We start from the raw sequence: 16,484 nt of genomic DNA, 5'->3' as shown, positions 1-16,484 counted from the left end.
GGGACTGGCCCCTCCTCCGGGGTGGCTGGAAAGACCCAGATTTGAGAATCTGCCGGGGGATTCTGTCCACAGGGCTGGATAATTCTGGAAACGGCACAAGGGAAGGGACTCTGGAAAGGAGCTCGGCCGTCTCTAGCTTGACGGACCCTGGCCAGAAATGCACCGATAGGCTAGACTCAGGAACAACCTCGCAAATAACTTTTTGCCAGATGAGGAAGTGGTTATCGAGCGGAAGGCAACGTGTATACGTACCTTCACCGCCAGAGTAAAAGAAGATACAGAAAAACACACGCACGTGCATATAGACCCACCTCTTTGAAGGAAGCAAAGGCATGCTGGTGCCGAACCGTGCTTTCTGGGCTGGCTGGTTGGGGCCTTGATGTGCCAGCAGAGCAAAGAAAGGGGCTAGCTGCTCATCGGGGGCAACCGTGGGGTTTCTGCAGGCCACAGCTTCCTGAGCCTCACTGCAGACTTCTTGGAGAACCAAGAGCTCCGGGGTGGAGCTCGGGAAGCTGTTCTTTCAAGAACATTCTTTAAAAAAAAAAAATTAATGTTTTATTTATTTTTGAGACAGAGAGAGAGAGAGAGAGAGAGAGAGACAGCGCCAGTGGGAGGGGCAGAGGGAGGGAGAGACCGAATCCGAAGCAGGCCCCGGGCTCCGAGCCGTCAGCACAGACTTCGGACTTCGGCTCAGGCCATGATCTCGCGGTCCGTGAGTTCGAGCCCCGCGTCGGGCTCTGCGCTGACAGCTGGGGGCCCGGAGCCTGCTTCGGATTCTGTGTCCCCCCTCTCTCCCTGCCCCTCCCCCACTCACGCTCTGTCTCTCTCTGTCTCAGAAATAAATAAACGTTAAAAAAAAATTTTTTTTTTTTTAAAATAGGCCGTACTCGGCTGGAAAATAAAAGTGGGGACCCCACCCCCATCACTTAAAGTACGTAGACACTTGCGTATAGCAGCGGGGCTTACGTTCTCTGGAGGAATAGGGCAGGGGCCGAAGCCTTGAGAGCTTGAAGGTTTTTATTTTAAGGGTCTGTCTGGCGATACGGTTGAAAGCTCACGGTTTGGAAAAGAAAGGCAACATTTGACGTGTTTAAGTTCTATTTTCTGCAGTGTCTACTCTGGCTTGATCCTCGTGACTCCGGGAGTGAGCCAGGAAGCCATGTCCCCTTCTGCAGGGGGAGAAACTTGACCAAGGAATTCCTTCCTCTCCAGGAAAGTGAAGTCAGCCTGCTAAGATAAGAGTCAGGTTAATCGTACTTCCGCCCTATTTAAACGTGAGCGTTGCAACTCACGGAAGATTGAATTTTGTATTTGATTTCAATTAGCAAAGCATAAATTATATTTAATCTTCGCTTCCCCTCTTCTCCCTCGAATGGAGGGTTCACACCTCTGGAAAGGCTGCCGCGTGTGGCTCAGAGCTGAGAAGAGGAGAATTCTGCCTCCCAGCAGCACAGCTGTCATTGCTCCCGTGTTCCTTGCTTTTGGCCACTATTGTTCTGTACGTGAAACGTAGGAGAGCCTTGGCCTTGCCCCTTAGACCCACCGGCTCGAAACACAGCAGCGACAAGGGCAAAAGCATTCAGCAGTCCCTTTATCTTTCTTCCAACTGTATACGAAAGCCACGACTTCTGTTTTGTCCCATTTCTTATCCTTCCTGCTCCTTCCCATTTGACCACCCTCAGCCCCCTTATTGTCCAGAGAACACTTCTGCCTCTCTGCTGTTGGAAGAGCGGTGGCCGGGTTCTATCCTTGCCTCTGTCGGTGTCTTGGCCATCTAAACCTTAGTTGTCCCGTCTCTAAAATGGGTGTATTTAATCCCTACCCCACCTACCCCTCAGTGCTTCTGGGATAACCAAAATGAATTAATAGATGGAGGGTATTTGGAAAGAATGAAGAGCTTCAGTGACACGATGGATAGTGAGGACCACGGTAATGTTAGTGGTGATGATGGTAATAATGGTGATGATAAAGTTGAGGGAGGAAGACAAGGGAAGAGGTTCTCAATACCCCTTCCAGAACAATATGTCTTTATAGAGTGGCAAGGCTATATCTTTACTCATATTGGACAGTTATGAGAATGTCAAGAGAAGGGAGCCCGCATTGATCTTGCTCAAAGCTCAGGCCAGTAGAAAAGCCCTCCATAACACAGGACTGCCTAGATTTCAGGCATTCACACGCAAACCTTCTTCCTCCTGGTCAGGACCCTCCTCTCACCCCCTACACAGACAAAGTCTCCTCACAGTGGCCTTTCCCTTGTTCCACACTCAAGGTTCTTTTAGATACAACAGGGCACCAAGGCTCCTCCAACAGGGCCAAACAGATCCTCTTGGGATGAACACGGGAGCAACGTTTTCAAACTTCTGGGCTATGAATTCTGGGCTTGGAGCTCTGACTCCTGAGAGTTCTCGTGGGAGACAAAAAAAAGGTGGAAAAACCAGGCAGGTGCCTGTTGTCCAACGTTTCTGGAAACAAAGTTGGGTTGGGGTTCTCCTCAGGCTTTTGTGTAACGACTTGGGATGGGGAGAGAGGAGTGCCTATGATTTCTAGCTTCTCAAGGGGGTGAGGATGTGTCATTTTAAGATATGAGATACATGAGACCACTTTTTTTTAATTGTGAAAATATCATATGTGGCAAGGTAATAATAGTGGGTCATCTGTTATCCGGGCAGGAGATGAAGGCCAAAGAAATGTATGCGATGTGGGTCCACTGGTGGAAGACGGACCGGAATCTCTAGTGTCCCTGGAGACAGGAATGGATATAGCGCTGCTCTAGGGTCAATCATATTTCACTCCAGCTTTCATTTCACAAATATATGTATAGATGACTAAGTGGCAGTTGAAAGAGATGCGAGAGAGAGAGAAGCTGACCCAGCAGAGTGCCCAGCCAAGGGGTGGGATGGGGGGAGGGGGGCAGGAAAGACAGACATGGAAGAAATACATAAAGAGAGGGTTTCACTATTACGAGAGAGGATGCCCAGGAAACACTATGGAAACACGAAATTGGGGTAGGGGGTAACTCACCGGGGGAAAGGAAGGACCGCCGTGTACGTATGGCATTAAAGACCATACCCGGCAACGTTTTACCTCATCCCAAATCATATGACTGTTCGTATGCTCCGGACTTAAGCTAAAGCACAAAGAGGTATGAAAGCACAAAAGATACGAAAAATACCAGATTGCATTAAGAAGCCTAGTAGGGATTGGGGGGGGCGGGGGAAGAAGTGTGTATGAAGGACTTTGCCATCCAGGATCATCTTCTCCCAGAAGGCAGACTGACCGTAGCCAAGCCACTTAATCGGGGACATAAATTCTTGCAGACACAGCCCTCACTCCCCACCACCTGTGCTTCCTTAGCATTGTCCCAGGGGAAGGTCAAGGGATGACCTTCTTCCCCTAGCCGTCGGCTGTTTGTTGATTCATAGATCAAGAAGGAAACACCAAACCAATAGAAATTCAACTCTTCTGAAAATGTGCTGCACTCAATAATAGTTCCAGTGAACACACACACACACACACACACTCACACATCTTCTATTGGATGAGACAGTAATGGAGATTTGTCTTCTAGGTCAATAATAATCAACGAGCCTCATCCTTGTATTTTATAGCCGGGGACTCTGGAGGCTTGGGAATTTGAGGCACTTCCCCAAAGTTTCACAGAGATGTAACGACTGAAGTGAAACCACAAGGCAGGGCGCTGCGCTAGGGATGGCGGGAAGGACAGCCTGCCCGGAATCATCACAGTTAAACAATTTCAACCGGTGTTTTCATAACCTTGTCTCTAAGCCCAGGAAACATCCGTTCGAATAGCTCGGATCCCATGAACCGTTCTGGACCACTGGAAAAGCGTGATCTTGAAATAGAACAATAGAGGCCGGTTGGGAGGTTGGGGGGGTCACCCTTGTGGCCATGAGTAGGCTAGAGCTAGAACAGTCCATCCTGTTTGGGGTCAGAAGGATACCCACCACGGCATCTTTCCGGTTCTCAGTGGCCCCCTACCTCCTTGTTGTGGTCACATCTGTGGGGCTTAAGTAGGGGTCCCATGGGACACGTGGAGCTCATTGGATTAATGCTAACATCCTTAAAGCCCCACCTCGAGAGAAGAGTTGATCTCACGCTCTTTTGAACATTTCTAACTAGCTTTTTGTTTTAGCCTCTTCCCTACCTGGAAGAAACGCACAGAATATCTCGGGGAAAATGGGGACGAGATGAGCTGGAGTTGCAGGATTAGGCTGGAACCAGGTTGGGAAAATGACCAGCTGCGGTTCTCAAAAAGTTGAGAGCCTGTCACTTTCGGTCCTGCTCCCCTCCACGGAGGGTCCCCAGAGGCAAGGATGGGGCGGTACGCGGCAGCCTTCACAGCACTCTGCGCCGGATGGAGGGCCTTGGTCTTGTCCCCTTGAACACTTTCAAGAAGCCTCAACCCCCTTGGTAGGTCCGCCTCTGCCACGTCTCCGCTTGCAACTCGATTACACCAGTGTCTCTGTAATAAAGAATATTTCCCCCTACACGTACATGTCTTCAGGCTCTGAGCTTTTGTCACCAGTTTGTCTCTGAGATCATGGGGACAGCCTTGGGATGATGAACAAACAAACAAAACGGCAATAAATGGTATACAAGGAAAAACCAAAGTGGTAGAACTCTTTTCCTGTAACTCCTGCCAAAAGCGAGATTTGGCGACCACATGGGTTCCTTCTGACCCAAGAAGAAAGAGTTGATGGCTTCAGACTCCCCTGGGGCTCTCTGAGACCAGAGGTAAGACTTTGATGGAGCAAGAGATCCCCCTTCCCCCCACCCCATCATTTATGGAAGAAAAAATTGCTTCCTTTTGATCCCTGTGGGAGGGCTTCTCAAGGGTGCCGGGGACAGGATGTGCTCCCTGGGGAATGCTGGGAAATACGGGCTTTCTTTACCCTGACCATCCTGTTGAGAGGAAAGAAAAAGCAGAAGTACAGAACAAGAACCGTTAGGCAGCACGTCGGAGGGCTGAGTCTAAATCATAGACTCGCGGACCAGCCCGCAAGCCAGGGTGACTCCCATCGTCCATTTAGTCCCTCCTGCTGAGAGCAGCAGAGAATGCAGATTGGGGTCTCTCTAAATTTCTGCTCTCTAACCCCAGCGAGGCCCTCGGTTCGGCAATGCGTTCCTTTTATTTGTCCCTGGGCAGCTCTTTTTTTTCCAGGCTCCTTGTATTTGTTTCAGAGATTTCCACCGTTCTTTCAAGCTTTCCACCCTGCCCACATTCTCGCCCCACCCACGTTCTTTTGGTCAAGGAAGGTGGCTTCCTGGAGAAAGTCCAGCTCTCTCTCCGTCTCTCTGCCTCTCACTGGACCTGCGTTCTCTCCTCCATCAGGTGGAGACGGGGATAATTCCTGCTTACAGGGAACTGTGAGGACTACTGGAATGATACCAGGACCTTTAAAAGGGGAGTGGCAAAAAGAAAGAGCTCAGTAGGCTTACTGTTGTTGCCATTATTATAAATTTTAAAAATTGCTAGCCAGGGTGTGAATCCATAATTCCCCCACTCATGTCTCGTTAGTTCTTATATTTGCCTCAAATCCCTAACTCTCAGCTTTAAGAGCATGTGCTTTGTTCATTGAGTCCCCTCCTCCCTGTTCTTTAATGTGGATCCAAAGCCAATCATCCCATCGTTAATTTAAGGACAAAACACTTCATGTAGCATCTGTCAAAATACCCAACAACACCCTGTCTTCCATAGCTCAAGTTCTGGAAAGGAGATTCTACCCTCGCTATGTTCGCTCAACAGCTATCCTTTTCTCACACCCCCGTGTCCTAGTGTCGGCTCCCAGAAGTCTAAGGAAGGGCTTGATTGGTTATCCGAGTTGCTGCCATCATCAAGTACAGGTGCAATGTTCATCCTTCACCTACTTAACGTTAATGTTTGACACTATTGGCCGCCATCTTGCTCTGTGATCAACTCCTGCTTTATCTTCCACATTGTCTCTTGGATGCTTGCCCTGCCTCTGCTCTCTTCCTAGCTCACAAACTCCTCTTCCTCCTCTCCTTGTCTTTTATTATTTTCTATTTTATTTTAATTAATGGTGGAGGTTCCTAGCTCCATTTCTCAGTGGGGTCTGAGCGGTGGTCAGCTCAAGGCTCTGGAGAAACAGAATCTTTAAGGATTAAAAAAAGAATGCCAGGGGAGCCTGGGTGGCTCAGTCGGTTAAGCGTCTGACTCTTGATTTGGGCTCAGGTCGTGATCTCATGGTTCATGATTTTGAGCCCCACATTGGGCTCTGTGCTGTCAGCATAGAGCCTGCTTAGGATTGTCTCTCTGCCCCTCCTCTGCCTGTGCCCTTGCTCTCTCTCAAAATAAATAAAGACATTTTTTTTTAAGTGGCCAATGATAAGAGGAAATGAATCTATTTTTCCTACTTTTGAGTGCTCTTGAGAAAGGACGACAGGCTTAGCCATTTTGTAACCATGAGTCAACAAACATAGACAACACTGAAGATGTCAGAGCAGGAGAATGAAAAGAGCCTGGCGCTTCCTAGTTGGCCTTCTTGATCTGGTGACTCAGGCAACCATGCAACTACTTTGGGGTCCATAGGACAAGAAAGACAACGCATCGAGTAGACAGTATCTGGGGAAACCTTGTGATGTTAACTAGAATCATAGGATCAGTCAAGGGTGTATCAAACCTACATTAAAGGGACAGAATTGACCTCAAACATACGTGGACCCTGCCCCATTTTTCATAATCCAGTGCATTTTCTCATCCCATCCCCAATCTCGTAACGTAAAAAGCTACAACTCACAACATATCTTGAGATCTAGACTCTTTTCTGTGTCCCCAAGGTTACAGAAGTTACAGGTTCCCCCAGGCACTTCTCAAATTTCGGGGAGCTTCCATATCACTTCAAACCTAGAGATGGTCTTCTCCCAAAGCACAGGGTCGATACATCTAACATTCCAAGTTACACAAATCCTATTAAATGCCACTCAGACTATAAAGAACTTTCATTAAGATAAACAACTCCCAAGGCATCAGGGTGGCTCAGTTGGTTAAGCGTCCGTCTCTTGCAGATTGTGATCTCCTGGTTCATGAGATCAAGCCCCGTGCCGGGCTCTGTGCTGACCACATGGGGCCTGCTTGGGATTCTTTCTCTCCCTCTCTCTCTGCTCCTCCCCCACACACACTCTGTCTCTCTCTCAAAGTAAATAAATAAGCTTTAAAAAAAGATAAACAACTCCCAGAGGCTCTATCTTGAGTTAAGGACAAATATCGACAATCGTAATAGTCAATATCTTTTGCGCAATCGTGTATTCATGCTTCTAAACCTGTGAACAGTATTCAGTTAGTTGGTCACTCGTCCATCCCTTGCTGACGTGGCTCCCCAACACTCACTCTTCGAGTTTCCCCTCCACACTAGTGGCTGCTGTTCAGCCTCACTTGTTACTGCTTGTTCTCCAGGGGTTAGCCTTTCTTTATCTGTAAGTATTCACTCCAGCGATCCCCTACGTTTTTGTTGTTTCAAGCACCATCTCTGTGCTGGGGACTCCCGATTTCAGATTGTTCGTGCAGGGCTCTCTCTCCAACATCAGATTCTTATATCAAACTACCCTTGGCTTGTCCATCGGGCTGTACCGAGAGAGACAGTATCTTAATCTTAATGCATCCAAGTCCCATTCCAGATGTTCTAAGTCACCTAGACCTATTCCTCCCACGGTCTTGCCAGCCGAGCAAATAGCTTCTCTGTCTCTCCAAGCCAGAAGCCTATGTTCTTTCTTGCTCTTCTCTGTCTTCTATACCGTGCACATAATGTTTTTATTTATTTTTTATTTAAAAATTTTTTTTAATCTTTATTTATTTTTGAGAGAGAGAGACAGCGTGTGAGCAGGGGAGGAGCAGAGAGAGAGGGAGACACAGAATCCGAAGCAGGCTCCAGGCTCTGAGCTGTCAGCACAGAGCCTGACACGGGGCTCGAACTCACGAACTGTGAGATCATGACCTGAGCCGAAGTCGGACGCTCAACCGACTGAGCCACCCAGGCGCCCCGCGTGCATATAATTAAAAAAAAAAAAAAGTCCACGATTAGTATTTACCCAAAGGAGACAAAAATACAGATTCAGAGGAGTGCACACACCCCGGTGTTTATAGCAGCACTATCAACAATAGCCAAACGATGGAGAGAGCCGAAATGTCCATCGACTGATGAATGGATAAAGAAGATGTGGTGTGTATGTGTGTGTGTGTGTGTGTACAGATACATACACATATAATGGAATATTACTCAGCCATCAAAAAGAATGAAATCTTGCCACTTGCAAAGATGTAGATGGAGCCAGAAAGTATTATGCTAAGGAAAAGTCAATCAGAGAAAGACAAATATATGATTTCTCTCGTATGTGGAATTTGAGAAACAAAACAGATGAACAGATGGGAAAGGGAAGAGGTGGAAACAAACCATAAGAGACTCTTAACAATAGAGAACACACTGAGAGGGTTGATGGCAGGAGGTGGGTGGGGGATGGGCTAGATGAGTGATGGGTGTTGTATATAAGTAAGGCATTCTATTCCTGAAACCCGAATTGCACTGTATGTTACCTAACTAAAATTTCAATTAAAAAAACAAAAAAGAAAAGATGTCCAGAAGTCAGCTACTCTTATCACCTAACGTAGGAAGGTCAGATTTAGCAGATAATTGCATGGGACATACTTATACTCAACATTTATATTTTTCTTACATGATCTTCTGAGACCTCCCCATAAGTGGTCTCCCTTTCACTAGTTTACTTCCTTTTTTTCTGATTTTTTTTTTTTTTGGAGGGAGAGAGAGCAAGCAAGCAGGGGAGAGGCAGAAAGAGAGGAAGAGAGAGAATCTCAAGTAGGCTCCATGCTGAGCACGAGCCCAACGTGGGGCTCAAACCCACTCACCGTGAGATCATGACCTGAACCGAAATCAGGAGTCAGGCGCTGAACCAACTGAGGCCCCCAGATGCCCTAGTTTACTCCCTTTTGAATTTGTAATTCGTTCTGCATCCGGAGTCATGCTAACTGACAAGGGAGACTGACTGTATCATCCTCTTACTAATAAACTACTCGTGATTCCTGTATTAGTCAGTCACTTCTTTAGCTAGAAGTGGCAGACAGCACGAGTCACGCAGGGGAATGAGGACTAAAGGAAATTCACTGGCTCGTGTAGCTAAAGTTTCCAAAGGTGGCCGGCTTAAGATATAGCTGCACCCAGGAGTTTGGTAATTAGGAAGTTTTCCCTTTTTCACTCCCCGCTTCTTTACCCACTCCGTCCTCCAAAATTTTGCCTTCAGTGATCTCTTTTCACGTGATTTTGTTATGGCTGCTTGCAGCTCAGCCTAAACCACACTTTTCAATTCCACAGAAAGCCTATTTTCCTAAGAGCTCCATCAAAAAGGGGTCACATGGCCACTCAGGAACCAGTCACTGTGGCCAAGGATCTAAAGTACTCTCATGGTCTGGCTTAAGTCGCATCTGGGGACCGGACAGAGCCAGCCCCTACTCTTGTCTTGGAAAACATCATTATTGAATGGGAGAGAATGATCCCGAAAGGAGATGCTGAGAAACCAATAAAGTGTTTTTCATGGTTCCCCACTGCCTGCATGATAGATTCCAAATTCCTCAGCTTAGCACATAAGGGCTTCAAAATCTGTCCCCAAACTACTCCTCCCGTCTCCACCACAGCAACTACTCCATACTCAATGCTCCTGCCACACAGGCTTGGCATCATCTCCTGCACAGTGTTTGCCTTGCCCTGTACTGTGATATCTTCCTTACACCAGTCCTTTCTTTTCCTGCGAAATAATATTCATGCTTAAAGACCCGATGGAAATGTCCCCTCCATGATTCCCTGGCTGAACAGGTTGTGCCCTCCTCTGCATTTTATTTTTATTTATTTATTTATTTAAAAAAAATTTTTTTGAAGAGCCATTCCCGTTTCCAACGTACCTGTGCCAGGCTGTGATGGGCAGTGGACTTTTCAGCTGAAAACAGCACAGAGGACTTCACGAGGGAAGGTACACGGTCCAGGAAAGGCAGCTTTGATCCCACCTGAAAGCTTTCGGAGACTCCAGACGTGAAAGCTCCCCTTAGCACTTTATCATCGTGATAAGAATTCCCACCCTTCTGTCTGACTAAATGCCATCAATTCACAGGGCTTCTCCTTTATTTTAAGCTACTGTTTATTGAGCACTTACTAAGTGTCAACTTCTGTTCCCTCTACCTGGAGTGTTCTTCTGCCAGATATCTATCTCCATCACTTGTTGCCTCTGTCCCTCAGGTCTCACCTTAGATGTCCCCATCTCAGCAAGGCCCCCAAGCACCTCATTTAAAATCATAAGCGCCCTTGGGACGCCTGGGTGGCTCAGTGAGTTAAGCATCCAACTCTTGGGTTTCCGCTCAGGTCATGATCTCATGGTTCGCGAGTTCGAGCCCCGCATTGGGCTCTGCACCGACAGCGCGGAGCCTGCTTGGGGCTCTCTGTCTCTCCCTCTCTCTCTCTCTCTGCCCTCCCCTGCTCACACACACTCTCTCAGAATAAATAAATAAACTTTAAAATCATAGCCGCCCTCCCCCGCCCCCAAGCTCTAACCCTTTAGCCAGTAATTTTGTTCCTAGGACTTCTCAGTGGCTGTTATGTTGCAGACTTCATCACCTGTATGTGTTCAATTCCTTGCTTCTCCTCCATGGGAACATAACCCCTGGAAGGGCAGAGACCGCTGGCTGTGACGCGCCACTCTGTGCCCCCCTGCCCTGAGCTTACTTGCAGTAAGCACTCAATAAATACTCGCCGAGGGGGTGAAGAAATATCAAACACCTGACATAGATTATTTTGCTCGGTGTTACCCAACAAGCCTTGTAAGCACTAACGACGTAGGGACTACTATTGCCCCATTTTCTAGATGAGGAAACTGAAGCCCAGGGGAGTGAAGGTCACATAAAAAATAAGTGACAGAGCAAGGACTCCAACTCGGGCTCTCATTGTACATATTCCCCCCCGGGGCTTCCCCGGGCTTCCTTAAGAAAGCAGAGATGGGATTTTATATTCCTCGCAAGTACATAGTGGGGATTTTCCCAGCGTGGTAGCCAGCCGGTCTCTGTCACCGCAGAGACCCCAGAGGAAAGAGATTTACCGAGCTATTGCTGGACCGACACAGACCAGCTGTAGACTAGACTCCTTAACTCCACAGGCTGCAGGTTATAAATCGTTTCTCCATTGGCGATGGCACTTGACTCTGAGTCAGGTTATGATTCCCATTCTGCAGAAGAAGAAACAAAAGACAGAGAGGTTAAGTAATCTACCCCAGGGGAGGCTTTCCCTACTTGTCAGCTTCTAGCCACGCGGAGAGCTTGCGGGAAGAGCAGGGAAGGCACTTGGGCTAAGCCCGTCTGCCACCCACAGAACACAAGGCTATCGGTCATTTTTACTAGAAGGGAACTTCTTGGAAGAACAGTTAACTTGCCGCGTAAGGCTCATGCCACATGAGGGGGGGCTTCCTCCTTCAAAACGGTCGTCATATCATTATATGCCATTCCGACAAAGAAGCCGCTGCTCGTGGCTCGCCAGTGCTGAGCCTGACCTTGAGCACAGACCCTCCAGATGCCATTATTCCAGCTGGCCGCCCTCCGGACTCTTGGTCTTAGGAAGTGCTCTGCCACCAGAGAGTGAACAGAGACTTCTCACCCAGAGGGAAACGATAGCATCTTCTCAGAGCTGATGCGATCAAACCACGGGGAAATGGCTCACATAAACCATCACTCAGGAGAAGTGCTGGACTGCCCTGGACTCTTAATTAATTCCTATGATGTCAAAAATGGAAGGGAAGTAACGCAAACCACACGGGGGACCCGGTTGTGTTGAGCAGTGCGAACATTCAGATTCCTCAGGCTGCATGCGGTGTGCAGAGAGCTCTTTTACGTGGACTGCACAATTCTATTGTTTTCGACACCATTGGAGTGGTTGTAGGCAGGGCACGGGTCACTTCTTCACTCCCATCCCTCCAAGACCTTAAACTCTTACATCAGCCTGCTTCCTGATATGTGTCGGCCTCTGAAAGCTTCAAGATTTAACAACACAGGGAGTTCCGATGCAATTACAAGATGAGTTTTCTAGGCTATAAACTTCATAATATTTTTTGTGACATTTACACTTAATAATATGCAGGGAGACAATAATACCCCCAATCTCCATGCACATTCCAATTTTTTTTTCTTCCAGACCATAATGTCATCTGTGATCACATTTGCTGCTCACTGTATCCTCATATGGTATTGGTTCTCAAATTTGAGCATGCACTAAAAAGTACTTGAAAATGTATTAAAACGCAGGTGTCTGGTCTCCACCCCTGGGGATTCTGTTTAAATAGCTCTGGGGAGGGGTCCACGATTCTGCGCCTCTAACAAGCTCCCAGGGATGCTGATGCCACTGGTCCCTGGACCATGCTTTTAGCTGCAGGCAGAGGTAATTTATCACACCCATTTCCCAGATGCAGACACTGGTCACCATCCACAAGGTTTCTGAAAGACCCTGAGAGCCTCTATGTTACTGAAAGCACTAGCAACTCATTTCCCTATTGGCTGTGAGCGGAGGGCTCCGGAAAGAGACAGCCAAGCAAATTCTTTAGTGAATCTTTAGTAAAAAATTTAGCACGTTCATTTCTATCACTCTATTTCTCCTGCAGCCCTGGGCTAGCTGGGAAGAAAGAGGGAGAGGTGAGCTAATGTGTTGCAATGACTATTTCTAAGAACTCGTTAAGGAAAGATGTATCTGGCCTAATGAGAAAACAATTTTCTTCTGTACTCCCACTGCTAAGGCTCAGAACTCCCAAGGTCAAAGCTAAACCATCCCCAAAGCGGCCATCCTACAACTCCCCCTTGATGTTGATTAAGGATAATTTATTGCAGATTCAAATGGGAGGTTGGGAGGGGGTGGAGGGAAAGGTAGGCCTACATTCCAATGGATGAAAATAGCTAATCAAACCTTTTTTTTAAATTTATTTATCTCTTTGGGGGTCCCCTGTCCACCTCCATTTTGGGCAAGTGATTTCACAGCACACTGTATTGTGGTGCCTGATAAAAGCCTTGAAAAAATTTTCATCCACAAAATGAGGAAGTAGTGAACTATAAAATTGCTAATTATTTTCTAGTAAATTTACTTTTAAATAACTTTAGACATCAATTACAGGCACCATTAGGCACCATTAAGCACTGGGTGTGTTTACCAAACAAGGGCAGCGCATTGCTGATTCTGTCCCATTTGTATGGCCTCATCATTTAATTTCACCCTCCCGGGGGCTCCCCTCCCCTTGCCCTGGGCACACAGACCAGGCACAAGTATCAAACGCTGAAATTAAACTCCAGAAATGATGGTGATTGTTTCCATTTCAAGTGTCATTGCCCAGTCAAGCCCCAGGTGTCTTAGATGGAAGTTACTTTAGGGGGAGATGTTAATTGTGACTGTCAGTTTCAGGTACATTTCCCAGCCCAGTGTTTCCCTACCATTGTTCTACCATAGAATCCCCTGGAAACTTAAAAAGGGGGCTGGGCGGGGGTGGGAGGAGCCTTTATGCCAGGGCTCCCCTTCAGGCCAATTGCATTGGAGCCTTTAAGAATTTGTTGAAGATTTAGCCCAAGCGGTTCTAAGGTGCAGCCAAGGAGGACTACCACAGCCGCAGCCACGCCCCCCGACCGCGGGCTCCGGCTTCGGGACCAGAGGGGAAGGCTGCCCGTTAACCCCTGTCTTCCTCCTGGCTCGGTGCCTCTAGACGGCTGGAGTTAAGGAGGAGGTAGCAAGCCAGAACCCTGATGCTTTGGCTCAGCCATGACCGTGGGATCTTCTCCAGTGAGTTTCTCCCTGCCCCTCAGATCAGAGGCTTGGGGGTTTTTATAACCGCTTGTCAGCAGCACCCGTCTCACGGTGTAATTAGACGTGGGTTCGGACAGGCGGGTGTTCTGGACCCAGTCTTCTGTGGCATCGCGGGCAGACCCCAAGTTCCTCCCCGTCAAGGGAGGCGTAGGGTTGCGTGCGTGAGCTCTGGCACAGAGGTTCAGAGTCCAGGCTCTGGCGTGATGCCTTTGGGTTCTTTGCCTCATGCTCCACTTGCCAGCTGTTTATCAGTTGGTCTCATGGAGCATCATTTCATCAGAGCTACGTTGGGAGATTGTTGGTAGGGTTAAGTGAGCGAGTCTGTGAAAAGTTGCCCAGAGCGCCCGGAAGGGCTCGATCCGTGCACGCTGTCCCGTAAAGCAGAGAGCAGGGTGTTTTCCTATGTTGGTATTTGCACAGAAAAGGGAGCTTTTGTCGATGCTTCTTCCCTTTCAAGAAGGGGTGTCAGGGGTGCTTCCAAGATCCAGCTCTCTTCCTCGTTCTTCCCTAAGGGAGGAAGCGTTGCCGGTATAATCGATGCAAACATGGCAACTTTTGCCGGCAGCTTTGGTCCCTGCTCACAGGGGCCATGGGCTCTCTTGGCACATGTGTCCTGCCTCTGCTTAGATTAGAGACAGGGACCAGAGGAGGAGATGGCTGTGTTCTCTCTCTTCTTTTTTTTTTTAATTTTTTTTTTTTAACGTTTATTGATTTTTGAGACCGAGAGAGACAGAGCATGAACGGGGGAGGGGCAGAGAGAGAGGGAGACACAGAATCGGAAACAGGCTCCAGGCTCTGAGCCGTCAGCCCAAAGCCCGACGCGGGGCTCGAACTCACGGACCGCGAGATCGTGACCCGAGCCGAAGTCGGACGCTCAACCGACTGAACCACCCAGGCGCCCCTCTCTTCTTTCTATCTTAACTGTGGCTCAACTCTGGGCCTGCTCTACAGAACAGCATCACCCCAAGGCACGGGGGTGGGGGGGGGGTAGAAATGAAATCTATCCCCCCTAGGGTCGTGCCCAGACCATGCACTGCAGCTGACCTCGCCCCGTGGAGGGAAGGGGTCAAGGATGGGTTTGGAAATTAACAGGGCTCACTTAGTACCAGGTCTGTCTGTTTTTAAATTTTCTTTAGTCAGACCCTAGAGCAGGGTTGAGGTGGGTCGTCCGCACCAGAGGCCATCCATCATGGTTCCGTTTGCGTGTCCACACTGTCGGTTCAAATCCACAGGGTAGAGATTCTGAGTAGATACATCCAGTTAGGACCGATCGCTTCCGCTGCCTCATATACAGGTCCTCTGTTCTCGCTTCAGAGCCCACAGGGACCCCCACGCATAGGGCGTTTGCCTAACATAGCACCGTTTACAAATACCCACAATCACATCATTTTCCCAATGGCTGCGAGTGCGTGGAGGTAGGCTTGGGGGAAAAATGGAGGGATGTTTGCTATGAATCTGGGACCCAGGGTTTGAGTGTCACTTGGCGTCCAGATGCCAGGCCTCGGCTGACTTCCCACACCACTCTGGCATGAGGACAAGGATCCATCTCTTAGACATGGTGCTTGGGCCCCCCCCCCGCCCCCACTACAGTCACTGAGGCCAGCATGTCATTTGTTTGTCCCTTCACCCAGACCCTGCTTTGGCCGTGTTGATCCTCACGATAGAAGACCCACCATCTTTTTGAAATTTATTTTGAGAGAGAGAGAGAGAGAGCAAGCGGAGGAGGGAGAGAGAGGGAGAGAGAGAATCCCGAGCGGGCTCCCCGCTATCGTCAGCACAGAGCTCCGTGTGGGGCTCGAACTCATAAAGCATGAAATCATGACCTGAAGTCCAGAGTCAGACTCTTAACAGACTGAGCCACCCAGGTGCCCCAAAACTCACCATTTTTTAAAATTTAATTTATTATTTTTAAAAATTTACATCCAAATAGTTAGTATATAGTGAAGCAATGATTTCAGTAGATTCCTTAGTGCCCCTTCCCCATTTAGCCCATCCCCCCTCCCACACCCCCTCCAGTAACTCTCTGTTTGTTCTCCATATTTAAGAGTCTCTTCTGTTTTGTCCCCCCGTTTTTACATTATTTTTGTTTCCCTTCCCTTATGTTCATCTGTTTTGTCTCTTAAAGTCCTCATATGAGTGAAGTCCTATGATTTTTGTCTTTCTCTGACTAATTTCACTTAGCATAACTCCCTCCAGTTCCATCCACGTGGTTGCAAATGGCAAGATTTCATTCTCTTTGATTGCCGAGCAATACTCCGTTGTATATATATACCACATCTTCTTCATCCATTCGTCCATCAGTAGACATTTGGGCTCTTTCCACACTTGGGCTATTGTTGATCGTGCTGCTATAAACATGGGGGTGCACGTGTCCCTTCGAAACAGCACACCTGTATCCCTTGGATAAATGCCTCGTAGTGCCGTGGCTGGGTCGTAGGGTAGTTTTAGTTTTTTGAGGAACCTCCATACTGTTTTCCAGAGTGGCTGCACCAGTTTGCATTCCCACCAGCAATGCAAAAGAGATCCTCTGTCTCCGCATCCTCGCCAACATCTGTTGTTGCCCGAGTTGTTAATGTGAGCCATTCTGACAGGTAAGGCTCACCGTTTCTTCAATATACCCTT

This window comes from Prionailurus viverrinus, chromosome E3 (genome assembly GCF_022837055.1).
Source record: "Prionailurus viverrinus isolate Anna chromosome E3, UM_Priviv_1.0, whole genome shotgun sequence".
Lineage (NCBI taxonomy): Eukaryota > Metazoa > Chordata > Mammalia > Carnivora > Felidae > Prionailurus > Prionailurus viverrinus.
Note: the sequence above shows the minus strand (reverse complement) of the source record.